We start from the raw sequence: 14837 nt of genomic DNA on the forward strand, positions 1-14837 counted from the left end.
CAATAGAACAAAAACTCATTATACTAATCAACTCAGATTACATTTGTGTGCAAACGAAATACACTACTTTCCAGGAACAGTTGCTCAACTGTCTTGTCTCATAGCAATTCATTTGTGCTGTCATAATTCCTGATTCCTGCGCCCAGCAGCCAAGGTGAAAGGCTGCCCACAGACTATCCTTGCAGCTGCAGTTTAAACAACTGAATTGTGAACTGGACTTATGTTAGTTATGATCTGTGTTTGTAACAGTGATGAGCAGAAAGGAGAGGTTTATGGTGATGTGTTTATTTTATACACATTGTTCATTATAAGAACGAAACAATCTCTGCATGTTACTAATAGACAGTGCTGCTAGCTGCTTCTCTGATCTCATCGGTAGTTCCTCATTTTAAGTCCTCTAGACAGTGCTGCAGCTGCTTCTCTGGTCCCAATGGCAATCTATCATTCTAAGTCCTCTAGGCAGTGCTGCAGCTGTGTCTCTCTTGCAAGTATCAAATCCTAATACTCAGTCATCTAGATTCTCTAGTAAAAAACAATCTCATTCACAACTCTAATAGCTCTAACTTTCATAAATACGAGATCAATTGCATTGCAAATGCCTGTTTTTTATTTCGATTCTCACACTTTCTTTTTCATATATGATTTTTCTTGCTTAAAACAACTTCAATTCAAGTTAGTGGGGACTTCCCCCGATTTTCTTCTCCCAATTCCCTGTTTAGTTCTCGTAGATTTTCCTGGTGTTTCTTTCTTAATCCCCCCCTTATTCCCTTGTGGTGGGCTTGTTTAATCAGCTCACATCATGGTGGTGTGAAACTCAGATTACACCTGCTTCGCCCTTAACGTGCCATTTCTACTTTCCAGTCATATTTTTGTGGTTACCAACGTGATTTGGCTTCAGAGCATCGACTCTCAGTGAATTGTACTGGAAGACTAAATATAAGGCTTTATCAATTCTGGTCGAGTGTTCAATCTGCAGTTTGGCCTGATGATTCACTGGGTGGATATCAGAGGGATTTTACTCTTAGGCAGAGCTAGAGCACGGGGTGCAGTGCAAGCGAAGAAATACTATAATTGGGGTGCTGGGAGCTCTTTACAGGTGTGGCCGAGGTGCCGCTGCGCCATTGACAGCTTCACCCCTGCTCTCAGGTAAGTCTGATAAAGAGAGCGTTACTAGTAGCCGGCACTCTTGCGTTTTGGCTGTTTCAGGATATTCAGCTGAGATGCAGTATTATTAGCATTGAGTATTGCACATACTAGGAACAAATTAAGCGAGATTCGGTAGGTTTCTCATTTGGCAAAATGACAACGTGATTGCTGTCGAGAGCTCGTTTGCTACAGACACGAGCAATTGTATGTTGCGTCCTTTTGATAATAATGATTGAGTTTTAAGCAGGGCGTTTTAAAGGTTAGCAGGAAAGATCTTTTTCCGCTGACATTTCAGTAGCCTTTTTAAATATGATGTAATAATCCTTTATTACGTGCTATTTTTTATTTAGCTAATTCTATTACTTTAGGACTCAAAGACTTCAGGATACTGACTCCAGGAGACTTGGGGCCAGATGTAGGGAATTCTTTTTTTCCTGATTCATAAATACCGAATTTTACCGATTCGGTATCTGGGAATCAGTAAAATAGAAGGTGAGAGATGTAGGTAAAATTTAATTTTCAATTACCGAATCGGTATCATTCGGTATTTACCGATTCAGTAAATACCGAATCGGTATTGCCTATTTATTCCTATGGGCCAGATACCGAATCCTGCAAGGGTGCAGGGGGTGTCACTTTGACACCCTCTAGCACCCCAAAATACAGGCATGTGTGCCATGTGGCACACACGCATGCCCTAAGGGCACGTCTGTGTGTCACATGGCACAGGTGTGCATGCACAGATGTGCATGCACATCTGCATTCGGTATTTTACCACCCAATAGGATTGGGTGGTAAAATACCGACTCTAAAGGGCCTGTGGCACTCTCAGGAGTGCCACCTACATGTGGAATTACCGAATCGGTAAAATTACCGATTCTGCATTTTACAGAATCAGTAAATTTACCGAATCAGTAAATTTACCGATTCTGTAAAATACTGGCCCCTACATGCCGATTCCTAAATACCGGTCGGTAACGGCCGAATTCGGCTGTTACCGACCGGTACTTTCTCTCCTACATCTGGCCCTTGGTCACTAAAGAAACAAGCATTTGTAATGCAATCACTCTCGCCTTTGGGACCTGATATGTATTTAGCTATGCAGCACATTAACCTGGGTGCTGAAACATCTACTAGTCTTTAACATGGAGGGAAAGTAACTACGTGACACGCCATGTATGGGAACATATGGAGAGAAATATTGCCTTTCAGCAAAAAATTGCATAGTCCAAAGCTCTGTTTAATATCAAATCAGGGCCTTCGGTGGTCATATCACTGAAAATACAAGATTTGAAAAAAATATTATTGTCTACGGGTGCTTGTGGAAGACCATTTCTATGGACTGGAATCTAGAGAATGCTAAAGTGATTCTGGTATTTTACTGAGCTCTGCTGGTCGTTTTCTATCATGAAAGTGAAAGTGGCAGTTGCCAGAAAAATATAAAAAAGAAAGTCCCTCAGCAGAAAGCAATTCTGGTATTTTATATACCTCTACTAGTGGTTTTCTATCAAAATAGTTAAATAGAGGCAGTTGAACAAGCCGAAAGCAATTCTGGTATTTTACTGACCTTTACTGGTCGTTTTCTATCAAGACAGTTAAATAGAGGCAGTTGAACAGAAAAAAGCCCCTGAGCAGAAGCAGACAAATCCTAGGGCTGATCTCCAGAGTCCACAAAGTGCATACACATATACGTATATACTAAAGTATATACAAGAGGTCTCAAATTTTCGACCTAAAAATCGGGGATGAGAAAAAGCTTACACAGTGTTAAGAGATACGAATACAGGAACATGAAGAAACATACTCAGGATTCACGAGAAACTTGTACATTGAGAGGAAGAATCCCGTACAGGCTCGGTCAATGGGGTATATAGTGAAAGATACTAAAAGAGGAATCTAAGGGCACAAAGACATGAGCATTAAGATTGGAAGTCACAGTCAATGACATGGAAATAGAGGAAAAGTTCATACTGAGACAGGGAGACACTAACCTCATCAGTGGACCAAGAGACATGAGCACAGAAAGTCTATAGACGCACACAAAGAACAGGTCAGAGACACACAGATTTAAACAGACACTAAAATCATCATGGTAACACAGCATTCAACAAACTAACACATCTCAGCTTGCTCTAGGAATTAAGAGGCCAGAACATTGGCAGGGACACATAAAACTTAACAATAACAGTCTAGATAATGCATCTTTACAGGAGCTGGCTAAAGTTTCTGGTGGGGAATCAACGTGAATTCGAAGTCCACAGATAATAGCTCAGGCAGATTATCTTGGGTGGAGCAAACCTAGGGTGGTGTTGCAGGGATTCTGCCCAAAACAGAACTATGTGCAGGATTAAAGGACCTAGGTGTAAAGGGTCTTAGTCAGCCTACCATCTTAGTACCCTTGAGCCCAGGACTGACTGGCTACAGTGCCTCACTTGCTCTCCTACTCCCTCACACAGAAACTAATGATTAGACACCCAAGAACACAACACTCCAAGATCTCACATGAATCATGGTAACAAGACACATCCCTTCGCTCAAACTCTTGTACTTGTCCACAATAAGATCTGACAGAGGCACAAAGCTGTTTAAAGTATTTATTTTACCTAACGTGTCTTAACATGCAGTATACGTGTTACAACAAGCAGGAAAATGCATAGAACAAATACATTCAGCATAGCAGCTAGTCCATAAATCATATATTGAGATGTCATCGTGGAAAGAAAATAGAGCCGAGCCTCCCTCCACTTGCTAAGAAGCAGTATTATTATATATTGGGAGATCTCTGGGCTTTGTCAGCAAACCCCATACCTTAGCCTATAGTTGGTAGATCTACATCATCGGTGTTGTCTCGCTCTTCTCCCTGGAATGGTCCCTCTCCAAGTTTGTGCTACCTATTCATGTATTCCAATAAAACCAAAGTACGTTGTCCCAAACAACAGCTGAATCAGTGTGTTTTGTTATGGGTTAAGGCCTGGTCAGAACAAAATTACAAGGAGCATTGTTGTTCGACCTTGCTCACAGTGTTCAGTCAAAATCCCAGGAACCTGCAGAGCGTGAACACAGCAACGAGTTCTCATGTGAAAACAGCCATAGAAATTAATGCAAAAACAACGTTTTGTGGTAATGTGCGCAAAGCAGCAGGCAAGTTGCAGTGTGCTCATGCTAACTTAGAGAAGATGACAATGTCCCCATGGGCATGTGAACATTGCATATTATGAACAGGAAGAAATACCACAGCACATGAAAACATTAGGATAACTGCAAAGGTGGAATAATAGGATTATCATATATTTAATCAACTGTACACAATGCACCCCTTCTAGAAATGGAGAGGCTATGCTCACAGTTGAAGTTGTAGCTGTGATTTGAAATGGGGATTAGGTTGCTGAAACCTTTCTTGATTGACCTGCAAAACCACTACAGAAATATTCTTAGATGAATACAGAAAGGTCTGCAAAACGTGTATGAATTATATGAATACGGCCCTTGGCACACTGAGAAAGATATGTGCAGAGGTCTTATTTACCTAGAATAAATGCATGGCTTTTACCAATCTGAAACACTCCCATATTTAGAAAGCAACTGTGTTTAATATAATAGGAGCTCGTCACTGTAGACGTTGCATATTGATCAATCCTTCCTCATGTTTTATCTGAGCTCCCACATATACAGAAATCAACATGTGCATTCCAGACTTGCTTATTAAAGTAGTGCAAGGTTTCGACTGGATAGCTACTTAGTTAACAATTCAGAAAGAACTGCAGGCATGCCAAGAGTCATGGAAAGTGCTCTATAAACACCAATATATTACATAACAAGTCATTAGTGAAGTGATCAGTTCTATGAATGGCATTTTAAAACTAGTCTTCATTAAGTAGTGCAGAGGGGGAGTGTGGATGGATATACAGCACAGGCTCTACCTGCCAGAATAGCTGATGATTACAAAATAAGGTATTTTTTCCTTACAATAACTATTCCTCATCACCATAATAATTTTGATTTAATAATACAAGATCCATATATCATGAGTCACAATAAAAACAAGTATACAATTAATGCAATAAACAGGCAGTAACAACTCCAGCTAATTAAGATCACAGAACATGGGTCATCAGTCCATAAAACAATTAGCTACCCAGACTAAGGGGCTGATTAAGACTTTGGTGGTCTGACTGCCGCTAACTCAGGAAGACCACAGTGCTGTCGGTCTTCCAACCTCCGTATTGCGAGTTGACCTATGTGCTCGTGGTGTAGCTATAGAGGTCTTTGCAGGGGTGGCCAATGGTTCTCCATATATATTGATGCCGGTGTGAGCCTTTTGACTACACATTTGTTGAATGCACACACATGCATCATACACGTGGAAAATACCACCTACTCATTGCCAAAGTCTGCCCCATTTGTTGGCATTCCAGGCAATGGATATATGGTACAAAAAAGACTCACCTGTATATCTACGCAAATATGGTAGTATTCTTTGGGGTGATGAGCTGCTGTGAAGGTTGGACCTGGACAAAGGGATCCACACTGAACTCTGATGGGTGATGGGAAGTACAGGAAAGGGATAAGTATGCACCCTAAATCCTTCGTTTCTCACTTGAAGACAGTCATCCCACAGCAGTGGTCGGCTCGCGGAAAGCCAACTCGTAATAGGGACAGCAGCAAAACTCCCTAGTACCACCCTATGGCAGCTGCTTTTCTCAGACCACAGTGGAGGCAGTCTGCGGATGGCTGTTGGTGTTGGCAGGTCCCCCGCAGTCTTCGCAAAGGCAATCCGACAATCTTGTAATGCGGCAGTCGGACAGTCAAGCTCACAGCAGTCAGACCACATCCGCGGGTACAGAGATTCATGGATCGCCAAACTCGAAAGAAGCCCTGTAGTCTTTTCCTCAAAGCTCCATTGAAAATATCCCCAATGTGCAAACAGATAGGCCTTTGTGGAGGACTCTTCCTACCAGAATAGCTGATAATTAGAAGATAAGGTTTTTTCACTTTAACACCTAGCTGTGTCACTGCCTTTACTCGTAGCAATAGGAGATCCTTGTCCTTTTATGTACCCTGTAATACCTATTCAAATATATGGACAGGAACACAGGAAACTAACCACATGATATGTTCTCAGTAGTAAATAGTAACTGTTGATAACTTCTCCACTTTAACACCTAGCTGTGTCACTGCCTTGATTGGTAGCAATTGGAGATCCTTTTCCTTTTACGTACCCTGTGGAGAATAGCATGTTGGTAGAGATCTTTGAACTTCGAATTGCCAACTAGATTGGGTACTGTTTACAGCTAATGAGGTACCATATAGTTTGGTGTCACTGAGCTCACAACAGCATCCCTAACCTTCTTGAAACAATTTACTGATAAACAATGCATTAAATTAGCACCCATCCAACACTCCATGATATACTATGAACCACTCTAAAGACAACATACTCTCAATTACCTCACACCCATGCATCAAGCATGGCTCCATGCAAGCAAATCCTCTTAAGCAACAAAAACCCAAACAGGAAAAACACACCATACGCAATCCCTAACTACCGTCTCTCTCTCATGCACACTCACAGACCCTCTCATGGCAAAGTACATGCTGTACAGACAAGTATAACATAACATGAAAAGCTAACATTCTGGATCACAGGTTTAGCTGCCAGCCTTAAAGGCAGTTTATCCTGCTGCTTTCATGAATTGGGGATATTTATTGCACCAAGTACTTCACCCAACTCCTCTGAAAGCTTCATTAATATTTGATCGCCCATTCAACCAGGCTTACTGTTGGGTCTGGTCCTACCTATAGGGTCACCCCCAAACTTTCTGCCTTCACTCCTCATGTTTTGCTGAACTTGTTTCTGTTGGCCTAAGGACACTGTGCACTTTACCACTGCTAACCAGAGCTAAAGTGCTTGTGATCACTCCCTAAAACATGGTTGCATTGGCTTACAGCCAATTGGCACATTTAATTAACTTGTAAGTCCCTAGCAAAGTGGCACTACATATACCCATGGCCTGTAAATTATATTCTACTAGTGGGCCTGAAACACTTATTGTGCCACCCACCTAAGTAGCCTTTTTAAACATGTCTTACAACTGACATTTGGAGTGATTTCTGGGGTTCTGGGTTCAAGGAAAGCAGGTAGAGTTTTCCTCATTTTATACTGATAGCTGGGCAGTCATTTTTCTTATTCTTCTCTGGTCAAGGAGCTTTTCTGTGGAGGTCTGTGGGGCCTACTTTTTTGCCCAGGCCCAGCCTGTGGATTGATGGCAATCCTTTCGCCTCCCTCAAAACCCGTTCTGGTCAGTTACTCTTCCCTCCAAGTATAGTCAGAGCATGGGCAGTATTTACTTGTGACTTAGATTTATAAGAAGTACAAAGGACCAATAGTAACAGAAACAGCTAAAGCATCTGGAGCATTCAAATCAAATTGGTTCAATGGAGCTGTTATTTCTGTTCCCCCTCTTACAGGAAAATCAAGTGTATTCTCTTTTGGTTGAACTCTTACTATTATATTCACTGTACTGTGGTGGACAATTCATCATTTAAAAGACCACTTTCTCCTTCTGGTTCAGCACCACTCTTTTCTGTCACAGACTGTTTTCTTTTCTCTTCATTTGCCTCTACTCTCTCCTTTGACAGGTATCAAACGGTACATTCTTATTCCCTGAATAACATCTGCTCTCCATACTTTCTGTTGTGCATCCCTTCTAGCTTCTGCATTCTGATATATGGTTCTTCTATATCTTCCCTGATATTTTCTTTCTCCTTTTTATAAGCTATGTGTTCCAAAGCATTCAATGCCTCCAATTGAGCAGGTCTAGAAGGTGGTCTCATTGTTTATAGTTTCCTCCTTAAAATCTCAACGATACATAAATTAAATGTTCCATTAGGAGAAAACTGTAGAACCTCATCTTTCTCTGTACTTTTGTGGCATTGTTCAAGCCAAATACATGGATGTAATCCTTTATCCATCAAAACAGTGTATCCTGGCTTACCCTCAGGTGGTACTTCTCCTACTCTAACAGGTATGGTTACATATCCTTGTATTAATTTTTGTAAAGCTGTGAAAAATATAATTTTTATTCAATTTCGCATTTCACAAATGTTTTCTGTAAATCCCAGGAAATGAAATTCTCCCACAACTCTATTGTTTGGCAATCACAAGCAATAACAACATGACTTTCTATGATGTAGTCAACCAATCTCAGCATGGCTTTACACCAACTGGCCAATCACAGCTCGACACACTGTGACGCCAATCTCTATTCCAGATGCCAGAAACCGGTCCTCGGAAGCTAGTTTCCGGTCCAGGGAAGACATGGCTTGGCAGTTTGGGCTGAACTGTTCCCATGAGGCACAGGGTCAGACTGATTTGTATATAGCCATGTCTGAACTGGGGTGGCAGAGTGGGCTAAAGAACGGTGATGGATTAAACCCAGATCTTTTGACTGGGTGTGAGTGTTTGATTGATTCAGATGCTCCGTCCATCACCACCCCCTTTTGAATCTCTATTCTTGCAGCAGCTCACCTTCTTTTAAAAGTTTCTTCAGCGCATTTTCTAAGCAAATACATGAATAAATATGCAAACATTTTTAACCCCTTAGATGCCCATGACGAGCTGAGCTCGTCATGAGGCACGGTGCTCGTGTGCTCATGACGAGCTGAGCTCGTCATGACCACACCCATTAGCATTATGGCCCAGCACAGCAGAGGAAAATGTGGAGCATCCATGTGGTTAACAGTTAAATCTGTTAGCTCCTGTAAAGGAAATTCAATTATCATGCTTACAAGGTAACTAAAAACTATATTCTAAATAATCATACACTTCAAATAAAATCTCGACCAGCGGGATTTACCCTGCTTGATACAATTATTCCCTGTGCACCTGAGATCAACTATTCTAATCACTTACCACTAACGCACAAAAGAGAGTCCCTATCCATAAGACGTGTATAACGTCTCATGACAAACACCACAACACAGCAGATGATTTATTTGTTATCTACACTAAGACCACCATCTTTATATATATCGAGATCATAGGGCACAAAGAGACTGGATTACACTTTCAACTTCTTAGTGATATAGTGCACAACTTTTTCAACTTCGCATAGCATCACAGAGCCATTTTAAAACACCGCAATCTAGGCCAAATCAATCACAATGTACATCTCTATTAATACTGACAGTCCTTTGCTGCTACAAGTCCTCTAAATCAATCAGCATTCCATCAAAAGCAGAACCATGGGAATTTGGGCTTTTTGGCTGGACATGGGAAATCTATTTTGGGCACCCTAAATTCTTCACATCACTAGACAAAACCATATCCCTGCTACCAAGTTTTATTTCAGTGGAAGCTCTTTTCGGGTTTCTATTACTGAGCCCACACAGTTGTTATACTAAGTTACTCACTTCACTACGATTCTATACTTCACCCACTGAGGCATTAGCCTTCAGATGGACTTTTCTTCGTCCTAGTGAGGGGTGAGAAATCGGGGTGTCGAACAGTTGGCCACCCAATGAGGACCAATAATTGGTTGCCAATTCAAATTTTAGAGATCAGGTTCAAGTACACTACTCTCAGAACCATGCTATAGAAATGAAGTATTAAAATTGGAAGACACAAACTTCTACATAAATTCAATCTAACAAGAGGTACACAAACTAGAAGCTCTGATGAGGCTACACAGAACAAGAGCAGAAGAACCTGATATGAAACTAATCTATTACTATCTCTATCATGCATTTAGAAATTAGATGCTTTGGTTATTGTATTAAAGGTCCAAATCCAATGCATATAAGTAATATTTTAAGTAACTCTGTCATGAGTTTTATAGCTCGCAGTATAAATCTAAACATTTAGTCAAATTAAAACTATTGCTAAATAATGAATCCATAGGAGATGGCTGGAGATTGAGATTTCTTCCACCAACAAAGGCAGGAGGAGGGTTCAGAAGAGTTGCATGGGCAAAGTGATCAAGTTAGAGTCAACTAGGGAAAAGTCCATAGACGTGGGCAAGAGAATGGAGCAGTAATCAGGAAATTTCAGATCTGGCCTCTCACCAGACCACTCCAAATTGTCCAGCAGGCAAGTTCATCAGCAAAGGAAAAAAGAAGGCAAGGGGCATGCATAGTCCAGCAGCCAGAATGGAGGCAAGGAAGTGAAGGGGGCCCCCCTCCTCCTACGAAAGTCCCTTTTTATACTTCAGAGCTTCCCTTTGTGACAACAGTTATCACCCTACGTTGGTCTGACCATCATGTGACCATTCTTCAGTTCACCAGATACAAAATTGGTACTCAAACATATTTTCCGATCTTGCTCATGATAAACAACTGTCCACTGCATCTTCACAGGTTAGTTGACAAAAAGCCTATTTACTTCAGGGATTTAGGTTGGGTTTCCGCCAATTCACACACAAAGAAAAACTGAAAAGTGGCTTGTTACTTAAAGAATGATGAATAAACAGAACAGATAAAGCAACATTTGAGGAAAGTTAGCAAAAGTCTATCACACCAGCCTTTGAATTAGTGCAGCTTGGGAGAAAAGAGCAATTCTATGAATTTTAAGTTAGCATTTTTTGGTTAGTAAAAAACTTCATAATTAAATTCAGGCATAACAAAATAAATCAATCATATCATATATTGAGGATACTTGTAAGGTTGCCAGTGATTATAACACAGAAAGGTTCAATTCTAATTATGGGCTACTACCAGAATTTCAATACGTCCCTACGTGCACACTATTTCTAAAAATAATAAAAATAAAATTGTTTTTAAAAAATATAAGATCTAAATAATGTTAGGCACTTGCACTGAAAGTTGTAATCATATAGCATATTACAAACATTAATTGCAACACTTTCAATTTTGCTTTGGCGCATTACAATGAAGTCAATAGAAATGCTAAATTCCAACATTAACTTTGTAAAAAATATAAGGTAATTAGTTAATAAATATGTTAAAGTCCTTATTTGATTGATCTTGCTATTGCTACCTACCCAAGCACACTTTTATGGTGCTGGTGCTTCAACTTTTCCCAGTTTCAATGTTGTTTTCTAGACGTGTTCAAAGTGCACATTTGTCTTTTGTTGTCAACATAGGTTTGAGTGTTGTGTAAAGAATGATCAGCTTTTATGAAGTTTCAAAAGTGAAATATGGACCTGCGACTTCAATCAACTGGGCCAGCTTTCACTAAGGCTCTGTGAAGCCTGCACTGGAAGCAGCACATTTATTGTCATACTGACCCAGCCTGCGCCCAGGGCAACCAGTTAAACATGCTTCATGTCATGAAGCAGACAAGGGAAGTTCATCCTATCTCTAACATGGGCCTAAATTTTGCTTTGATGCAGAACCAAACAAATTAATCAAAATCTTTAATAGAAACATGCTGGTCACTATTGAGTACTAGTTAGTTGGATTTGTAACCTGAAAATAAAAGCATTGCATCTATAGATATCTACATAGTTACATTCACTTATAGAATTACATCCTAGGTTGATCTCAATTTACATTCAATTAGTACAAGGGCTTTTTTTCGAAGGAATACTTTCCCTCCTGACTTTGAGACTTACAGACAACGTAAGTGATCCCTGAAAGTATTCTGCCACAATTTATTAAATAACTAGTAGATATCTATGGAAAGCGTTAGATGGAGTTTATCAGTGCTGTTGTAAAACTAAAAGATTAGGGGGCATATTAGCAACAACTTGCGATAATGATCACAAACTGCGCATTGCCCGATTTTTTTTATTGCCTCCCATCGCTGGATTTTATTGTGGAGATAACGCAGTATTAACAACGTTTATCTTCATGGCGATGAAGAATCCAGCGATAACAGCGAATCCCATCTTTAACATGAGGTTTCCAGCGATAAAAATCCTATTGATAAGGAAAATTTCGCTAATAGGCAGGTGGGGACTTAGCTGTAGAATCCACCTGCCATTGACTATTATGGCTAAGTCAGGTTTTTACCAGTTGTAAAATCCTGGCGCTAAACGCAGACAGCGCACTTTTTTTAACACGTTGCAGGTATTGCTAATAGGCAGCAGCTGTGTTAACGACTGCTTTCAGTCGCTACCAGTTTGGGTACGCCCACTTTGCATGTCATTAGCGATAAATATTGCTGACATCAAAAGCGGGCCCAAACCGGTCGCTATCGCCTGGAAGCTGTCGCTAACTGCTGTTAGCGACAGCTTGCTGATAGGGCGATAAAAACATTGCTGCTTCAGCAGCAAAAATGCTGCTAAAGTGGGGATAAAGCCCTTGCTAAAATGCCCCAAGGGGCCTTAATATGAGGTGGGTGGTGCGGGAGCAGGACCGCTGCTCTTTCGAACAACCAAACCCATGTTTGAACCACCCACTAGACTATGAGACTGCCACAGTGAGTCTGGTGGTCACTGGACCGCCAGACTCATAATAAGGGCTTAGGGGGTGCAGGCATTTATAAAAATACCTCAAAGGCCGATTCGCAGAATCGGCCCCTTTGTGACCGGTATTCTTGCTTTTGGGATGCATCAACCCAAATACAAATCCGCAATTTAGGTAATCACAAATTCTGCTATTACCTAATTTGCAAATGCATTTAGGGAATCACAAATTGTGATTCCCTATTTGGAATGCAAAAAGTGCATTTTTTCAAAGTGCATGTGCCATGTGCCACATGTGCCATGTGCCACAAGTGCACACATGCCAATTTCGGGGGTTCATCAGGGTGGCCTTTTGGCCCCCTTGCACCCTTGAAATTGCATGCTCAATTTGCGAGTACCTATTTGATACTTGCAAACTACGCAATTGAGGAATAAGTAGGAATCATTATTATTTTAGCAAAACCTACATGCATAGGCAATTGCGATTCCATAATTGCGATTCCTTAATAATCGCAATGGAATTGCAATTGCCTACTTTGATGCATGTGCCCCTAGGTATTTTGAAAAAAAGAAAATGCATCATATCTCCTTACAAAATACAGTTTCATAACACTTTTGATGCTGAAGCAAATATATATAATTTCACTTTTACAATTTTGTTTATATTCAGCCACACCTTTGGGAAGAGTATTTCCAGGCGTTATACTCTGAGAAGGACTGTGAGCCCGTTGGAGTGGTAGCTTGATGTAATTGAGGCAGTCAGTTTTTCCTCAAAGGAAACAAGGAATGCAATTAACTCAATAGAAACTTTGAAAGCCCCTGGGTTACATAGATCACTGGGAGATCTCTATAAATCCAAACCCAATCTATGGGGCTCTTTGCTCCACATAGTTTTCAATGCCATCAAACGTGAAGGAGACATCCCGGCAACGTGGAAGGGTGCCGAAATTATCCCAAAATGTAAAATAGGAGAATTTGAACGAAATGGGTCACCCGCCACCTCAACTGCATTTACTGCACATCGATTACCACCAGAGACATCCCCCGTTACCTCTCTCTGCCCTAGGTGTCGGTTTAGAGCCTCGCACCCTGGCACACTCGTAGTACAACGTATTTGCATGGGCACTATTGTAGCAATAGATGTTATAGCCCCGGTACCCCGCTCTCGTGTTTCAACATATGGTTGCTTGTGTGTTACGGGGAAACTGGTACCTGTAAACGTAAGTCATTCCACTATATATAACACACTGAATCTGTTACTAAGGGGTACAGCTGAGGACAACTCTCTACTCCCCCACCCTTCTCTGTCAGAATGCAATACAGTACAGCTATACCTGCCCATGGTCGTTCCTGGATGGCCAAAATTTGACATACAGTCTGGGGGAGTGTAAAAATAGCTTAGGTCCCGGATCTGGATAGTGGATCTCAAATTATTCATGGGACCCCCACAGACGTGTTCCACTGCCCTACGATCATTGAAGTTAATAACAATGCAATCGCCTGGGGTGTTTTTGGGTCTACATCCTACCCAGCTCACTCTACGGGCGAATAAGATCTGGCATTGGACAACTAGGGGGAGTGGTCTATTATTGTTCAACCAGTAGATCATTTTGTTTTTTAATTCCTCATAATACTCAGCTTTTCCATTTACTAATTCTGGAACACCGGTCAGAACCACAACATTAGGTGCACAATCAGGGGGTAGATCTAAATGGGGAAATAACTTTTTTGCATTGTTGCCATGGCAATTCCCCTTGGGCAGTTTTTACATTTTGCTGCTGAACCTCTCCCAACAGTTGTTGTACTTCTCTTCCATCACAATTATGCACACTATTAGGTCATGCCTCTGCACCAGCTATATTAGTTGTGCTCCTTTCTTGAATTCTAGGTGTTGTGGAATCATGTTGGTGTACTTCAGTGCCCAAACTCGATGAAACATTAGAGGCAGTAGAAGCCATCAGACTCTGTATTCCATCCCTTACCATTTCAAGAGGATGTCCAGAGTTCGCCATTTTGTTATCGATGGCTCCCAGGGTTGTCACCCTCTGTTCTTCCAATTTTACCATCCTATTCTCTATTAATCAAAGCCTTTGTAATAGGGTCTGGAGGGACGATGTTATAAGACCTCCTATTTTTTGCCAGTAAGCTTCTTCAGACTGTGGAAATAAAGCAGCAGAGACACCCATATTTGTACTATTTTCCACTGACGTGCTCTCCTGTGGAGTTTCGATCATAGATTGTTTATTGTTTTCCCGGTCAGCAGCCTTGTTGGGTTTCGGTATCTTCTGATTTTTCCCCCTCATAACGGCACCCCGTTGTTTCCTC

This window comes from Lissotriton vulgaris, chromosome 4_1, assembly GCF_964263255.1.
Source record: "Lissotriton vulgaris chromosome 4_1, aLisVul1.2, whole genome shotgun sequence".
Lineage (NCBI taxonomy): Eukaryota > Metazoa > Chordata > Amphibia > Caudata > Salamandridae > Lissotriton > Lissotriton vulgaris.